At 46.2% G+C, this 16,909-nt stretch overlaps 1 long non-coding RNA gene and 9 other non-coding genes across 10 annotated transcripts; 4 read left to right on the top strand and 6 right to left on the bottom strand.

Moving 5' to 3' along the window:
- Nucleotides 1–286: 286 nt before the first annotated feature.
- LOC141325084 (uncharacterized) lies at nucleotides 287–1,850 on the bottom strand. Its single transcript, XR_012353721.1, has 3 exons — nucleotides 927–1,850; nucleotides 548–600; nucleotides 287–459 (listed from the first exon to the last, which is right to left on the bottom strand). It is a non-coding gene; the product is annotated as an uncharacterized lncRNA (long non-coding RNA).
- Nucleotides 1,851–8,591: 6,741 nt separating this feature from the next.
- LOC141327297 (U5 spliceosomal RNA) lies at nucleotides 8,592–8,706 on the top strand. Its single transcript, XR_012354600.1, has one exon. It is a non-coding gene; the product is annotated as a U5 spliceosomal RNA (small nuclear RNA).
- Nucleotides 8,707–9,879: 1,173 nt separating this feature from the next.
- On the bottom strand, nucleotides 9,880–9,961 carry trnas-uga (transfer RNA serine (anticodon UGA)). Its single transcript has one exon. It is a non-coding gene; the product is annotated as a tRNA-Ser (tRNA).
- An 840-nt stretch (nucleotides 9,962–10,801) lies between these two features.
- Nucleotides 10,802–10,916, top strand: LOC141327246 (U5 spliceosomal RNA). Its single transcript, XR_012354552.1, has one exon. It is a non-coding gene; the product is annotated as a U5 spliceosomal RNA (small nuclear RNA).
- Nucleotides 10,917–11,503: 587 nt separating this feature from the next.
- Nucleotides 11,504–11,585, bottom strand: trnas-aga (transfer RNA serine (anticodon AGA)). The gene has a single exon. It is a non-coding gene; the product is annotated as a tRNA-Ser (tRNA).
- A 519-nt stretch (nucleotides 11,586–12,104) lies between these two features.
- On the bottom strand, nucleotides 12,105–12,186 carry trnas-uga (transfer RNA serine (anticodon UGA)). The gene has a single exon. It is a non-coding gene; the product is annotated as a tRNA-Ser (tRNA).
- An 841-nt stretch (nucleotides 12,187–13,027) lies between these two features.
- LOC141327245 (U5 spliceosomal RNA) lies at nucleotides 13,028–13,142 on the top strand. The gene has a single exon (XR_012354551.1). It is a non-coding gene; the product is annotated as a U5 spliceosomal RNA (small nuclear RNA).
- Nucleotides 13,143–14,325: 1,183 nt separating this feature from the next.
- Nucleotides 14,326–14,407, bottom strand: trnas-uga (transfer RNA serine (anticodon UGA)). The gene has a single exon. It is a non-coding gene; the product is annotated as a tRNA-Ser (tRNA).
- Nucleotides 14,408–15,245: 838 nt separating this feature from the next.
- Nucleotides 15,246–15,360, top strand: LOC141327296 (U5 spliceosomal RNA). Its single transcript, XR_012354599.1, has one exon. It is a non-coding gene; the product is annotated as a U5 spliceosomal RNA (small nuclear RNA).
- A 587-nt stretch (nucleotides 15,361–15,947) lies between these two features.
- trnas-aga (transfer RNA serine (anticodon AGA)) lies at nucleotides 15,948–16,029 on the bottom strand. Its single transcript has one exon. It is a non-coding gene; the product is annotated as a tRNA-Ser (tRNA).
- Nucleotides 16,030–16,909: the final 880 nt, after the last annotated feature.

Raw genomic sequence — 16,909 nt, 5'->3', positions numbered from 1 at the left:
AAAAGCAATGGTGCTATACAATATATAGCATTTATCGATTTTGGAGTAGTTGGTAGGCAGAAGTAGTTGAAGGAAATCATTGTTGGACTCATATAGTTTTATTTAAAATTAAATTTCTCACAGCTTTCTGAATGGTGTCAACAAATCTAGACACCACACTGTCTTCAGCCTCAAAGAGCCCTTCAAAAAAGCCAGGGTCATCACAGCTGAGGAAGAAAGAAAAAGGTGAAAACCATCCATTAAATATATAAAGTAACAATAAAAAGACAGGAACAAAGACCTTGTGTCTCGCCGAAAGCAGTACAGATTTCTATTTCCATCTGCTAAAACAGCCAACATTTCCAGCGTGCAGGCTGGGCAGGTAAAAGGAGCACCACAGTAGAGGTGGTCCTCCGCAAATGAAGCATATGAAAACTCCAAGAAGCTGTGCTGTAGTGCATCACCGTTGATTTGTCCAGTCTGGAAGATATATAGAACAAAATAGTATATGTGACAATGTCTGCTTATGGAATGAAATTTTATAATATGAAAAAACGATTACACTTACTCTTCCTCCAGTCTTATTGTGATACTCCAGCAGCTCTGCGAAGGCTTGCGTTCCTGAAAGGAAGGAATATAGTGGCTGAAAACTCCCTTGGAACAAAAAAAGTACATTTAAAAAATAAAAAGTTAGGTAATTCTGCACAGTGTGAATGGTAAGCTAAAGGTTTCAGGATTGCCTTCCGGTGGCTTTGGTATCACACATTGTTTACATTTGTCAAATTAACAAAATTCCAAACAGCTGTGTTGACTGGACTTCATGCTGGAAGGATGCAAAGGATGTTACAGCTTTGTAACAGCTAACTTTTTTGGTTTGTTGAGGACAAAAATAAAAGATGTCTGTCTTTGTTACGGCTAATTAAAGTTCAATAATTATGAAAACCAACCTAATAACAGCAGGCTCATGGCAAAGCCAACACAATGGGCGACCAACAGCCTTATTTGCATTAAGCCGTTTTTGAGGTTGTGTGGTCTAGCTTCTTTCCAGCGATCTGAGGCATTCTGTTGCCGAAAAGACCATGATGATGCAGAGCTTCAGCAGAAGGATAATACGCCAAAATATCAGAGAGCCTTCCATATTTTTTTCTGTACAGAAAATATGAATAAAAGCCCACTGATCAATATTTAGAATAAACACCATTTCATGATTCAGTATCAAACCAGTTGTGAACTTCACTAAATTGTGTTCTTAATCCATTTATAGCACTGTCAGATTTGTGTCCCTAAGCAAAACTAAATCTTCAAGAGAAATTTGGTAAATCATGGTGATGAATCTAAAATCCATTCAGATTCATCACTGATTTTAGATTCATCACTGTGATTCGCAAATTTCTCTTGAAGATTTAATTTTGCTTAGGGTACAGTAAGTGGAACCTCCTCACTGGATGACAGGAGCACTCAAGAGGAGGGTGTGTGACTGTAAAACAGAAGAACAACAGCATGTTAGACTATCACTGCATTCATGTTTTGATTTTTTTCAACCCAAAATTAAACAATCGAGAAATAAGACATATTTCTGTTAAGTACTTGCTAATGTCTTATCTACAACAGGGTATATGTCGAACATCATCTGACCAAACCCAGAAAACAGGTCTCATCTTTTCCGCTTGTCAGAGAACGTGTTAATAGCCATATTAAATAATAGCGATATCGGTGGACTTTAAGGTAATCAGTTAAACAAGCTAGCAATTAGTATTGTTGACAATTTATTAGATTTTTATATATAAATGTTTATGAAAAGAATAAAAATAAAAATACTTTTGTTTATCAATTCACATATGTGATGGAAATTGGTTATGGTCATTTTTAGTGTCCACTTTGAAGGCAACTTGATTAAAACACCTTCATAACTAACGAGGCATGTTCAGCAGAATAGGGAAGTCTGTTTTGCATAACCCCTTTAGTGCCACTGAAAGATTTTTTTGCACTTTTTAATGTCTTTTTAGATATTGGAATATTTTGAACTCTAAACAATTCATTACAGTGTTCTAATTTGATTTGGTCCACCATTTACATAATTCATTTAAAACCTGGAGCTGAAGCTTGGCGTCACCCTTCTTGCCTCCCCCTCGGCTTGCCATGCCTTAGAAGGTCCTTTTCCCCCATTTGCATGTTCAAGTATAAAATAATTGAATATAAAAAATCTTACCCTGGCTTCAGATAGAACATGGTCTAGTTTCAGTTCAAGAGCCATGCGTTTCCCATCTCGGTAGTGGGAATCCTGTGAGTCAAGTTTATGTTTGATCGCCATTGCAACACAAACAGATACAGACAGACAGACTAAAGACAGATAGACTAACAAAGATTGATAAGACAGACAAGTAGACAAAGATAGACAGAGATGCAATTTTGTGAAATAAAGCCTGAGAGATAGATAAAGATAGATTAAAAATATGGATAGAAATATAAATAGTGAGACAAAAGGACACAGAGGTTGTGAGAAATAGAGATAGAAAAAGATAACAAAAGAGATATAGGTTGGCTCTTAAAAGTGCCTTTTGGTTTACTAAATCAGGTTATCAAGATTTGGACACGTGAGGTGACTCTTTTGACAAGATCTGGAGGGAGAACAGAAAATGTTAATTATGTAGTGCAGAGTAGTTATATTAAAATAAGGTTTAAAATGCGAGAGATTCCCAAATTCTAATAAATACTTAAGATAAATGGATAAAAAAAAATGCACTAACATTACAAGCAAGCAATGTTATATGTAGTAACGTCGTTAGGCCAAGTTATATTGTTATTACTGACACATTCAGAGTGTAGCCAACATTTCAGAAGGTCAAATCAGAGATGTCAAATGTAATAATAATACCATAACACTTTTTTTCCCCCGGTTACACTGAGAGTTTTTTTTATATACATATATATATCTTAATTTTAATTGGCTAAATAGACTACATTGCTGGACAATAACCCATAATTTGTAGTCTATAATATATTTTTTCTTATATTTTTCTTATTTGTATCACAGGATAAGGCAGAACATATATGTTATAGTTTCCATACTTTAATAAATGCTATGTCAGCATTATTTATATACTTTATTGATTACCTGGAGATGATCACATACCATGTGTGTCATATATTTGTCTTTCATTGTCCTTTCATCAGTCACAACGTTTGTTTTTATTCAGCATAGCTACAGCTGGATGATTGTTCATTTTGGATACGATTAAAACATAAGGTTAATGCTCCACCCCAAATTACCCTTCAGCTGACATAACTTAAACTAGAGTTAGCTTATATTGAAGTTAGCAAGACCCGTTTAGCAAGCCTAACTTCCGCTGATAACGAGGAAACCATTGGTCGGGCTTTAATTGTTGTCTTAACATGTAAACCACGCGAGTCTAATGGTACATAACAGGATCCATTATAACGTTTAAACAAAACGTGATCATTAATTATTAGCCTAGTAACTTACCTGGACAGTGGTTTAAGCGCAATGAGGAGAATTCACCCAATCACAAAGCAGACTGCCACCGTCTCCATAGCAACGGAGGCTGAGGATCATGGGTATTGCCGGCGTCCACTATCGAAAAATATTTATTTTCTTTTTTCTTTTCATTTATTCAATTTTTTCTTTAACACATATATATGGCTTGAACTGACACAAAGCAATAAATAATTAAACAAATAAATAAAAAACATAAAAAAATGTAAGCTTCAGAAAATAATCAGGAGATAACCCTTGCAGCAAAATCATATTAATTTTATTAGTACAGCTGTCTTATTAAGGAATGAGCAAAGCAGACACTAACGAGATCAATAAAAAACACAATAAAAAATAAGTGTGATATTGTTTATTAGAATTACGATTAGAATTACAGAATATGCGTTAATGAAGAGACGCCCAATTCACAGTAAAAAAAGTAAATAATTGCAGGGATGGTAATTTTATTTTTATTTTTAGTAAATATCGTATTGTTAAATCCTCAAGCACACTTTAGCTCGTGTTATGTGTTAAGAAAAGGAAACTGTTGGACAATCTGTGCGTCACCCACGGATTGGCCACCGTGGTCCCATCACGGATTTCAGTTATAGACTCAAAATTTTAGGCTACTCACATTTGCATTACAGCCTACATTTTCGGTCTTGTTGGCCCATCAGTTTAAATTGCTGAATGACAGATGAAGCGTAGCCTACAGTAGGTCATATTATTTTAAATGAAGCAACATTAGGGTACTAACCACAAGCCACTGTGTGAGACCCGAGGTTGTCCGTGTGTCTGTTACGGAAAACTCCGTGATGCCGCCACGGAAATTCACAAAAAGCCAAAGGCTACAAACGAACTGATTTATACAAAAACAGGGGTAGATGAGGGTCTGACATGTTAACTGCCATCGCAGACACTTCTTGAAGACTTGTAGAGTCAAAACGAACTACTTTGGTCTAAATAAAGTCCAGTGAGGGTGAAAAAGATTCCGTGATATCATCACGGAACTTGAGCCGATAAGAGAAAGCTAGCGCTCAACCAAAAAAATATTTCACCTTAAGTATATTTGAAGCAGGTCTAAAAGAGGCCAGAATATTTAAAGTAAAAGGCAAAATACGTTTCCAAAAACGACGTCATTTGAGGCAGAGCCGGTGCCGGACCAGTGGATCCGTGTGTGGATCACGTAAAAAGAGTGAGTCAGACGCATTTATACTTGAACCCGGTTATCCGTGCGTGGACCACGGCTGATGCCTGTCGTTGACTTACATTAGTATCTCTTCCGTGAACCCATCACGGAATCTTCGACGATTCCGTGACTCAAACACGGATTTGGAGTTAAGGGTCCGTGGTCTTTACACGGAATTCTGTGAGATCAGGTTGTTTAAATTAGTATTTGCATCTGAGTTTATATAAATAGTAATCCATCTGCAAACACAAAACTTGATTACTACATTCACACGCAAAACTACAGGCAAATGGTGTTTTATATGTGAGATTATAGGTTGGTTAATCATGGAAACAAAACATGATTACTACACTTTCACTATAGTAAAAGCATGGTAAATTACTTGATTATTTATAGTAAGACTGTGTTTACATTTAAAGAACGAGTAAACTGAGTTTAATAAGTACGATTACAGGCACAATTATGTTTAATATGTGAGATTTTAGTCAAGTCATGAAAAGAAAACATGATTACTACACTTTCACTATAGTAAAGCCATGGTAAATGACGACAAACACAAGCACAACGTTTTTTGTTGTTGCTGTTCATTCAGATTTTCATTTATAGTAAGACTGTGTTCATACAGTTGTAATCGATCAGCCAAAAACACAACATGGTTAACTTACTACGCTTTCACTATAGTAAAAACAAGGTAAATGTCACGTTTCTCAAGGAGAGGTCTGGGTCCAAAATGCAGGTAAAAGGTTTTTTAATGAATATAACAACAAATAAACAAACAAAAAGGCCAACACGGCACAAACTAAGAACTCGAACACAAAATAAACAAAATCCAGAACATAATCAAAGATCAGGGAGTCTCAGAAACAAGAAAACAAACATGACAGGAGACAATGCAGAACTGAATCAGAATGAGCAGTGGAGATACTTATAGTCCTAATGGTGACCAGGTGTGGGTGATAAGTGCTGATGACAAGGACACGTGAACAATCAAGGGAGTGCAGTGTGGGACAGCGACCTCAGGTGGCTGAAAGAAAATCCACAGCCCCGATCATGACATTACCTCCCCTCAAGGGAACGGCTTCCAGACGTTCCCAAACAAAATAATCTGGAGGGAGGAGGAACGGGGGAAGGTGAATCAGGGGGAGGGATGGCGGGCCAGGCCCGTGTAGCGGGGTCCCGCGAGCATGCCTTGCCGCCAGCGGAGCCTCAGCCGACGTCGTCGCCTCAGGCAAGGAGATAGCGGACGTCGCCGCGTCAGGCACGGAGTTAGCGGGCGTCGTCGCCTCAGGCACGGAGATAGCGGACGTTGGCGCCTCAGGCAGGGAGATAGCGGACGTCGCCGCGTCAGGCACGGAGTTAGCGGGCGTCGTCGCCTCAGGCACGGAGATAGTGGACGTTGCCGCCTCAGACACGGAGATAGCGGACGTTGGCGCCTCAGGCAGGGAGATAGCGGAGGTTCCCACCTCAGGCACGGAGATAGCGGACGTTGCCGCCTCAGGCACGGAGATAGTGGACGTTGGCGCCTCAGGCAGGGAGATAGCGGACGTTGCCGCCTCAGGCAGGGAGATAGCGGATGTTGCCGCCTCAGGCACGGAGATAGCGGATGTTGCCGCCTCAAGCACGGAGATAGCGGATGTTGCCGCCTCAGGCACGGAGATAGCGGATGTTGCCGCCTCAGGCACGGAGATAGCGGATGTTGCCGCCTCAGGCACGGAGATAGCGGATGTTATCGCCTCAGGCACGGAGATAGCAGACATTGCCGCCTCCCCGCGGAAGATCGTCTCCACCCCCGCCGCAAAGCAGGGACCCTTCCGTGCAGCCTCGCCACTGCGGATGTCCAACGCCGCCAAGCAGGCATAAATAAACTCAAACCGCTTGGCCGACGCCGCCTCGAATGACATCCCGGCAGTGTCAGGAACAGAGTGGGTGGTTGCCGCCCCCAAACGTGTGTCCGACGCCTCTTCAAAAAAAATCCTCCCCGCTGGACCCATCAGTGAGTTCTGCATTCTGTCACGTTTCTCAAGGAGAGGTCTGGGTCCAAAATGCAGGTAAAAGGTTTTTTAATGAATATAACAACAAATAAACAAACAAAAAGGCCAACACGGCACAAACTAAGAACTCGAACACAAAATAAACAAAATCCAGAACATAATCAAAGATCAGGGAGTCTCAGAAACAAGAAAACAAACATGACAGGAGACAATGCAGAACTGAATCAGAATGAGCAGTGGAGATACCTAATGGTGACCAGGTGTGGGTGATAAGTGCTGATGACAAGGACACGTGAACAATCAAGGGAGTGCAGTGTGGGACAGCGACCTCAGGTGGCTGAAAGAAAATCCACAGCCCCGATCATGACAGTAAATTGTCATAAGGGATGACTGCACTTACAGCTAAAACGCGTTTTTTCCCCCATTTAAATCGAACTTAAGAACGTGTAAATAGACTTAAGAAAGTTAGATTTCATTTAAACTGTTTCATTATGGGCAATTCGCGAGTCAAAAGTTTGTGAACGCCAAACACGGATGAACAACGGACGAAAACCTAACGAGTTACCAATTGAGCACATTGTAAACAGAGAGGAGGAAAGTAGAAAACATGTATTACTTTGAAAAGTTATCCTATATTCCGTTCGTCTGATTTTTGAACCTGACTTAGAATGAAACTAAGCGCGGTGAGTGGCTCTCAACAATGGAGCTCGAGTGATGCGATTGGTGCCTCGTCCATATTCTCACAATGGACGGCGAGCGACGCGATTGGCTCTCATCCATTCTCACAATGGACGGCGAGCGACGCGATTGGCTCTCATCCATTCTCACAATGGACGGCGAGATCGGCGATTGGACGAGGAGACGGCCGCGGAAACAGACGATCCTGCTCCAGGTAGAGCTATCCAGGCTCTTGTGTATTGTGCGCCCCTTACTTTTTATATAAGAACACTTTCTCCACAAGCCGCCCAGCAGAAGCTCACTTGCCAAAGGAGCTACGGGACAAAGGCCGCACGCAATTACGTCAGAGAGAGCGAAGGCCTGCGCGGGGAGACCCCAATGGATTTCAAGTCCATCGCCTTAACCTCTCGGCCACGACTACGCCTGCATGTGGATCGCCTGCTCTCTTGTCTCGAGGCGGGCAGCAAAGGATGCCGCCGAGCTTCAGGCACAAAATCCAACTGAAGGGTGAGTTGGCAAAAAGAAGCTGGACGTCCCCGTCGCTCAACGACAAAGGGCTGCCATGACCCGGATTCGAGCATTCTTTTCTGACCGCTTAAATCTGGCACCGAGCGCCTGCGTTGGTGGTATTGTGGTGAGCCTAGCTGCCTTCCAAGAAGTTGACCCGGGTTCGATTCCCGGCCAACGCACAGTTTTCGGCTGCGGTTGGCCTCGAAGCAGAACTCCTTCTGTGACCTCTGTCTGCACCAAAAGCTTTTGGATGAGTCGTTCAACAGCAGCAAAGAACTAAGTCTCCTCGTTGGGGAATCTAACCCCGGTCTTCCACGTGACAGGGGGAGATACTGTCCACCATACTAACGAAGAGTTGCGCTTGCTGTTCTTCGCTCCCAGCACACGCGACTGCACCCAACTTGCCAAAACGAGCCCCTACTCCATGAAATACCAGATTGACCCGCCACGAGCTAAAGTCTCTCAATATCTTGAATGCTACACATTACAGTGGGTCATTATTTGGACCGCTTTATTTCATTTAATTTTTTTTTTGGCCTCTAATACGGGGGCATGAAAAAAGAGATGACATTACCTTGATCGGGTTTGTGAATACTGGGTGAGGGAAGGGACTTTCGTAACTTTTACTTCTCCCATTTGGAGTGAGGGTGGTGACGAAAATCATGTTGGCAGGTGTCGGCACCCTAGATTACCCTTGGTGAGCGTAGTGGTTTACCACAGTGAGCGCACAGGTCCAAGGGCATAGAGACACATCTCGAGTTTCTCGTCATCAGCGCATAAATCTTTCGCCTTTTACTAAAGATTTCCGTGGAGGGGAACCTTTGCGAGTGACCTGTATTTTTGGGGGCTCTGCTCACAGCAGAGCTACACTAGAGTGTCAAGAGCAGAGTCAATCTGGCCACCCGCCAGCGTGCAGTGGAACGAAGCGCGCCTCGTCATGGTCTGTGTTTGCAGCCTTTGCGCTTCCAACTTCGCAGCTTCAAATTTCTTTAGCCAGCATGGAAAGACAACGCTCTCTCGTCCATGACTCGAGAAAAACTCTGGACGGGCTCAAACAAAGATGGCTTTTAGCTCTTTTGGCCCTATCAATGACTCATGCGCTTCGAGCCTTCTTTGTTGACCCCGAAAGCCAGCCTCTGCTGCCTGCGTTGTTGGTATAGTTTAACTGGCACCGCACCCGTACGAAAAATGGAGGTGGCAGAAAGGAGCTCAGTGAACAAAAAGCCTGCCGTGACCCGGATTCGAACCGTGGTTGCTGCGGCCACAACGCAGAGTACTCTCCACTATACGATCACGGCGCCCCACTGGCTCACATCTGGTGGTGCCGGCCGTCCGAATTGAAAAAAAAAGGACTAGCGGCGCTTTTTATTACTGTGGAGAGAGGGCACACAAATCCGTGCTAGGGACACGGAAGAAAAGGGCCCGGCCACTTCTCCTCAGCACCGGCGAAGAGTGTAGTCGGCAGGATTCGAACCTGCGCGGGGAGACCCCAATGGATTTCTAGTCCATCGCCTTAACCACTCGGCCACGACGTCCTCTGTCCCGTTGTCAACCTCAAAGTTGGCTGAAAAAACAATGAACTGGCTACCGCTTTACTGAAATCGCCTAGCATAAAACTCCTAAAGGGGAAAACAGCCCACCACAAGCAACGAAACATTCATGAAGGGGCAGCATAGCAAACACTCTATGTGAACTCTATCACATCTTTAAGCGTACGCCGCCACACGGCAGAGCTGGACCGGCACGACTGCAAGCTGAGGGCGACAACAAGAAGATACCCCTTCGCCCGAACAGGGACAGGGACTTGAACCCTGGACCCTCAGATTAAAAGTCTGATGCTCTACGGACTGAGCTATCCAGGCTCTTGTGTATTGTGCGCCCCTTACTTTTTATATAAGAACACTTTCTCCACAAGCCGCCCAGCAGAAGCTCACTTGCCACAGGAGCTACGGGACAAAGGCCGCACGCAATTACGTCAGAGAGAGCGAAGGCCAAACCACCGTCACTAAAAGCTAAAGGCAAAAGGGGGAATGCCCGACCGTAGTCGGCAGGGTTCGAACCTGCGCGGGGAGACCCCAATGGATTTCAAGTCCATCGCCTTAACCTCTCGGCCACGACTACGCCTGCATGTGGACCGCCTGCTCTCTTGTCTCGAGGCGGGCAGCACAGGATGCCGCCGAGCTTCAGGCGCAAAATCCAACTGAAGGGTGAGTTGGCAAAAAGAAGCTGGACGTCCCCGTCGCTCAACGACAAAGGGCTGCCATGACCCGGATTCGAGCATTCTTTTCTGACCGCTTAAATCAGGCACCGAGCGCCTGCGTTGGTGGTATTGTGGTGAGCATAGCTGCCTTCCAAGAAGTTGACCCGGGTTTGATTGCCGGCCAACGCACAGTTTTCGGCTGCGGTTGACCTCGAAGCAGAACTCCTTCTGTGACCTCTGTCTGCACCAAAAGCTTTTGGATGAGTCGTTCAACAGCAGCAAAGAACTAGGTCTCCTCGTTGGGGAATCTAACCCGGGTCTTCCACGTGACAGGGGGAGATACTGTCCACCATACTAACAAAGAGTTGCGCTTGCTGTTCTTCGCTCCCAGCACACGCGACTGCACCCAACTTGCCAAAACGAGCCCCTACTCCATGAAATACCAGATTGTCCCGCCACGAGCTAAAGTCTCTCAATATCTTGAATGCTACACATTACAGTGGGTCATTATTTGGACCGCTTTATTTCATTTAATATTTTTTTTGGCCTCTAATACGGGGGCATGAAAAAAGAGATGACATTACATTGATCGGGTTTGTGAATACTGGGTGAGGGAAGGGACTTTCGTAACTTTTACTTCTCCCATTTGGAGTGAGGGGGGTGACGAAAATCATGTTGGCAGGTGTCGGCACCCTAGATTACCCTTGGTGAGCGTAGTGGTTTACCACAGTGAGCGCACAGGTCCAAGGGCATAGAGACACATCTCGAGTTTCTCGTCATCAGCGCATAAATCTTTCGCCTTTTACCAAAGATTTCCGTGGAGGGGAACATTTGCGAGTGACCTGTATTTTTGGGGGCTCTGCTCACAGCAGAGCTACACTAGAGTGTCAAGAGCAGAGTCAATCTGGCCACCCGCCAGCGTGCAGTGGAACGAAGCGCGCCTCGTCGTGGTCTGTGTTTGCAGCCTTTGCGCTTCCAGCTTCGCAGCTTCAAATTTCTTTAGACAGCATGGAAAGACAGCGCTCTCTCATCCATGACGCGAGAAAAACTCTGGACGGGCTCAAACAAAGATGGCCTTTAGCTCTTTTGGCCCTATCAGTGACTCGTGCGCTTCGAGCCTTCTTTGTCGACCCCGAAAGCCAGCCTCTGCTGCCTGCGTTGTTGGTATAGTTTAACTGGCACCGCACCCGTACGAAAAATGGAGGTGGCAGAAAGGAGCTCAGTGAACAAAAAGCCTGCCGTGACCCGGATTCGAACCGGGGTTGCTGCAGCCACAACGCAGAGTACTCTCCAGTATACGATCACGGCGCCCCACTGGCTCACATCTGGGGGTGCCGGCCGTCCGAATTGAAAAAAAAAGGACTAGCGGCGCTTTTTATTACTGTGGAGAGAGGGCACACAAATCCGTGCTAGGGACACGGAAGAAAAGGGCCCGGCCACTTCTCCTCAGCACCGGCGAAGAGCGTAGTCGGCAGGATTCGAACCTGCGCGGGGAGACCCCAATGGATTTCTAGTCCATCACCTTAACCACTCGGCCACGACTACGGCGGCCCCGACGTCCTCTGTCCCGTTGTCAACCTCAAAGTTGGCTGAAAAAACAATGAACTGGCTACCGCTTTACTGAAATCGCCTAGCATAAAACTCCTAAAGGGGTAAACAGCCCACCACAAGCAAAGAAACATTCATGAAGGGGCAGCATAGCAAACACTCTATGTGAACTCTATCACATCTTTAAGCGTACGCCGCCACACGGCAGAGCTGGACCGGCACGACTGCAAGCTGAGGGCGACAACAAGAAGATGGCCCTTCGCCTGAACAGGGACAGGGACTTGAACCTTGGACCCTCAGATTAAAAGTCTGATGCTCTACGGACTGAGCTATCCAGGCTCTTGTGTATTGTGCGCCCCTTACTTTTTATATAAGAACACTTTCTCCACAAGCCGCCCAGCAGAAGCTCACTTGCCACAGGAGCTACGGGACAAAGGCCGCACGCAATTACGTCAGAGAGAGCGAAGGCCAAACCACCGTCACTAAAAGCTAAAGGCAAAAGGGGGAATGCCCGACCGTAGTCGGCAGGGTTCGAACCTGCGCGGGGAGACACCAATGGATTTCAAGTCCATCGCCTTAACCTCTCGGCCACGACTACGCCTGCATGTGGACCGCCTGCTCTCTTGTCTCGAGGCGGGCAGCACAGGATGCCGCCGAGCTTCAGGCGCAAAATCCAACTGAAGGGTGAGTTGGCAAAAAGAAGCTGGACGTCCCCGTCGCTCAACGACAAAGGGCTGCCATGACCCGGATTCGAGCATTCTTTTCTGACCGCTTAAATCAGGCACCGAGCGCCTGCGTTGGTGGTATTGTGGTGAGCATAGCTGCCTTCCAAGAAGTTGACCCGGGTTCGATTGCCGGCCAACGCACAGTTTTCGGCTGCGGTTGACCTCGAAGCAGAACTCCTTCTGTGACCTCTGTCTGCACCAAAAGCTTTTGGATGAGTCGTTCAACAGCAGCAAAGAACTAGGTCTCCTCGTTGGGGAATCTAACCCGGGTCTTCCACGTGACAGGGGGAGATACTGTCCACCATACTAACAAAGAGTTGCGCTTGCTGTTCTTCGCTCCCAGCACACGCGACTGCACCCAACTTGCCAAAACGAGCCCCTACTCCATGAAATACCAGATTGACCCGCCACGAGCTAAAGTCTCTCAATATCTTGAATGCTACACATTACAGTGGGTCATTATTTGGACCGCTTTATTTCATTTAATATTTTTTTTTGGCCTCTAATACGGGGGCATGAAAAAAGAGATGACATTACCTTGATCGGGTTTGTGAATACTGGGTGAGGGAAGGGACTTTCGTAACTTTTACTTCTCCCATTTGGAGTGAGGGGGGTGACGAAAATCATGTTGGCAGGTGTCGGCACCCTAGATTACCCTTGGTGAGCGTAGTGGTTTACCACAGTGAGCGCACAGGTCCAAGGGCATAGAGACACATCTCGAGTTTCTCGTCATCAGCGCATAAATCTTTCGCCTTTTACCAAAGATTTCCGTGGAGGGGAACATTTGCGAGTGACCTGTATTTTTGGGGGCTCTGCTCACAGCAGAGCTACACTAGAGTGTCAAGAGCAGAGTCAATCTGGCCACCCGCCAGCGTGCAGTGGAACGAAGCGCGCCTCGTCGTGGTCTGTGTTTGCAGCCTTTGCGCTTCCAGCTTCGCAGCTTCAAATTTCTTTAGACAGCATGGAAAGACAGCGCTCTCTCATCCATGACGCGAGAAAAACTCTGGACGGGCTCAAACAAAGATGGCCTTTAGCTCTTTTGGCCCTATCAGTGACTCGTGCGCTTCGAGCCTTCTTTGTCGACCCCGAAAGCCAGCCTCTGCTGCCTGCGTTGTTGGTATAGTTTAACTGGCACCGCACCCGTACGAAAAATGGAGGTGGCAGAAAGGAGCTCAGTGAACAAAAAGCCTGCCGTGACCCGGATTCGAACCGGGGTTGCTGCAGCCACAACGCAGAGTACTCTCCACTATACGATCACGGCGCCCCACTGGCTCACATCTGGGGGTGCCGGCCGTCCGAATTGAAAAAAAAAAGGACTAGCGGCGCTTTTTAGTACTGTGGAGAGAGGGCACACAAATCCGTGCTAGGGACACGGAAGAAAAGGGCCCGGCCACTTCTCCTCAGCACCGGCGAAGAGCATAGTCTGCAGGATTCGAACCTGCGCGGGGAGACCCCAATGGATTTCTAGTTCATCGCCTTAACCACTCGGCCACGACTACGGCGGCCCCAACGTCCTCTGTCCCGTTGTCAACCTCAAAGTTGGCTGAAAAAACAATGAACTGGCTACCGCTTTACTGAAATCGCCTAGCATAAAACTCCTAAAGGGGAAAACAGCCCACCACAAGCAACGAAACATTCATGAAGGGGCAGCATAGCAAATACTCTATGTGAACTCTATCACATCTTTAAGCGTACGCCGCCACACGGCAGAGCTGGACCGGCACGACTGCAAGCTGAGGGCGACAACAAGAAGATGGCCCTTCGCCCGAGCAGGGACTTGAACCCTGGACCCTCAGATTAAAAGTCTGATGCTCTAACGACTGAGCTATCCAGGCTCTTGTGTTTTGTGCGCCTCTTACTTTTTATATAAGAACACTTTCTCCACAAGCCGCCCAGCAGAAGCTCACTTGCCACAGGAGCTACGGGACAAAGGCCGCACGCAATTACGCCAGAGAGAGCGAAGGCCAAACCACCGTCGCAAAAAGCTAAAGGCAAAAGGGGGAATGCCCGACCGTAGTCGGCAGGGTTCGAACCTGCGCGGGGAGACCCCAATGGATTTCAAGTCCGTCGCCTTAACCTCTCGGCCACGACTACGCCTGCATGTGGACCGCCTGCTCTCGTCTCGAGGCGGGCAGCACAGGATGCCGCCGAGCTTCAGGCGCAAAATCCAACTGAAGGGTGAGTTGGCAAAAAGAAGCTGGACGTCCCCGTCACTCAACGACAAAGGGCTGCCATGACCCGGATTCGAGCATTCTTATCTGACCGCTTAAATCTGGCACCAAGCGCCTGCGTTGGTGGTATTGTGGTGAGCATAGCTGCCTTCCAAGAAGTTGTCCCGGGTTCGATTCCCGGCCAACGCACAGTTTTTGGCTGCGGTTGACCTCAAAGCAGAACTCCTTCTGTGACCTCTGTCTGCACCAAAAGCTTTTAGATGAGTCGTTCAACAGCAGCAAAGAACTAGGTCTCCTCGTTGGGGAATCTAACCCCGGTCTTCCACGTGACAGGGGGAGATACTGTCCACCATACTAACGAAGAGCTGCGCTTGCTGTTCTTCGCTCCCAGCACACGCGACTGCACCCAACTTGCCAAAACGAGCCCCTACTCCATGAAATACCAGATTGACCCGCCACGAGCTAAAGTCTCTCAATATCTTGAATGCTACACATTACAGTGGGTCATTATTTGGACCGCTTTATTTCATTTAATATTTTTTTTGGCCTCTAATACGGGGGCATGAAAAAAGAGATGACATTACCTTGATCGGGTTTGTGAATACTGGGTGAGGGAAGGGACTTTCATAACTTTTACTTCTCCCATTTGGAGTGAGGGGGGTGACGAAAATCATGTTGTCAGGTGTCGGCACCCTAGATTACCCTTGGTGAGCGTAGTGGTTTACCACAGTGAGCGCACAGGTCCAAGGGCATAGAGACACATCTCGAGTTTCTCGTCATCAGCGCATAAATCTTTCGCCTTTTACTAAAGATTTCCGTGGAGGGGAACCTTTGCGAGTGACCTGTATTTTTGGGGGCTCTGCTCACAGCAGAGCTACACTAGAGTGTCAAGAGCAGAGTCAATCTGGCCACCCGCCAGCGTGCAGTGGAACGAAGCGCGCCTCGTCATGGTCTGTGTTTGCAGCCTTTGCGCTTCCAGCTTCGCAGCTTCAAATTTCTTTAGCCAGCATGGAAAGACAACGCTCTCTCGTCCATGACTCGAGAAAAACTCTGGACGGGCTCAAACAAAGATGGCTTTTAGCTCTTTTGGCCCTATCAGTGACTCATGCGCTTCGAGCCTTCTTTGTTGACCCCGAAAGCCAGCCTCTGCTGCCTGCGTTGTTGGTATAGTTTAACTGGCACCGCACCCGTACGAAAAATGGAGGTGGCAGAAAGGAGCTCAGTGAACAAAAAGCCTGCCGTGACCCGGATTCGAACCGTGGTTGCTGCGGCCACAACGCAGAGTACTCTCCACTATACGATCACGGCGCCCCACTGGCTCACATCTGGTGGTGCCGGCCGTCCGAATTGAAAAAAAAAGGACTAGCGGCGCTTTTTATTACTGTGGAGAGAGGGCACACAAATCCGTGCTAGGGACACGGAAGAAAAGGGCCCGGCCACTTCTCCTCAGCACCGGCGAAGAGCGTAGTCGGCAGGATTCGAACCTGCGCGGGGAGACCCCAATGGATTTCTAGTCCATCGCCTTAACCACTCGGCCACGACTACGGCGGCCCCGACGTCCTCTGTCCCGTTGTCAACCTCAAAGTTTTTTTTTTTTTTTTTTCAAAATATATTTATTTGCATTTGTTTTAAACATATAATACATTTAAATAAAAGAAAAAAAAAACACATACAAAAGAAGGAGAACCTTACAGAGCTTCAAAAACCACCCACCCCAAGAGAGAAAGTAAAATAAATAAACAATAATAAATAAATAAAATAAATTATTCAACAAATAAACAAACAATTCTCACTAGTTTCCATACACCAGCATTCACAGCCATCCATTTTACAGTTTAACTTTACCTTTTCTGAGTATTTAGTTATTTCTTAGGAGAGATCACATTATGTAATGGAGATAGCCAATACAAAGAGATGAATGTTGAATATTAGTCGTCCACCGCTGTCAAGTCCTCTTGGTTACAATAGCATAAAAATGGAGTCCAAATATTGTAAAAGTCTTTAAGCTTCCCTTTAACTGCATAAGTCAGTTTTTCCATGGCGAGGTTGTTAGTCATTTCTTTAATCCAAAGGATAGAGGAAGGACCTTGTAACTCCTTCCATTTTAAAGCAATAGCCCGTTTGGCCTGAAGCAAGCTAAAGTCAATTAGCTTGCGTTTATTGGTGTTCACCACAAAATTTACTGGATATATATGAAATAAACAGAGTTTGGGATCGCAAGGAACATTTTCTTCAGTCAGTTTACCAATCATAACCAGAATACTCTTCCAAAATGTTTGAATCTCAATACACTCCCACATACAATGGTAAAGGGTTCCAATATCTTGTTTACATTTTAAACAGCTGTCAGGAATATTTGGGTTAAACTTATGTAGTTTAACCGGGGTAATATATGTGCGCATGAGCCATTTATATTGCAGCAATC

This window comes from Garra rufa, chromosome 2 (assembly GCF_049309525.1).
Source record: "Garra rufa chromosome 2, GarRuf1.0, whole genome shotgun sequence".
NCBI lineage: Eukaryota > Metazoa > Chordata > Actinopteri > Cypriniformes > Cyprinidae > Garra > Garra rufa.
This window is presented reverse-complemented; position numbering and strand designations above follow the sequence as displayed.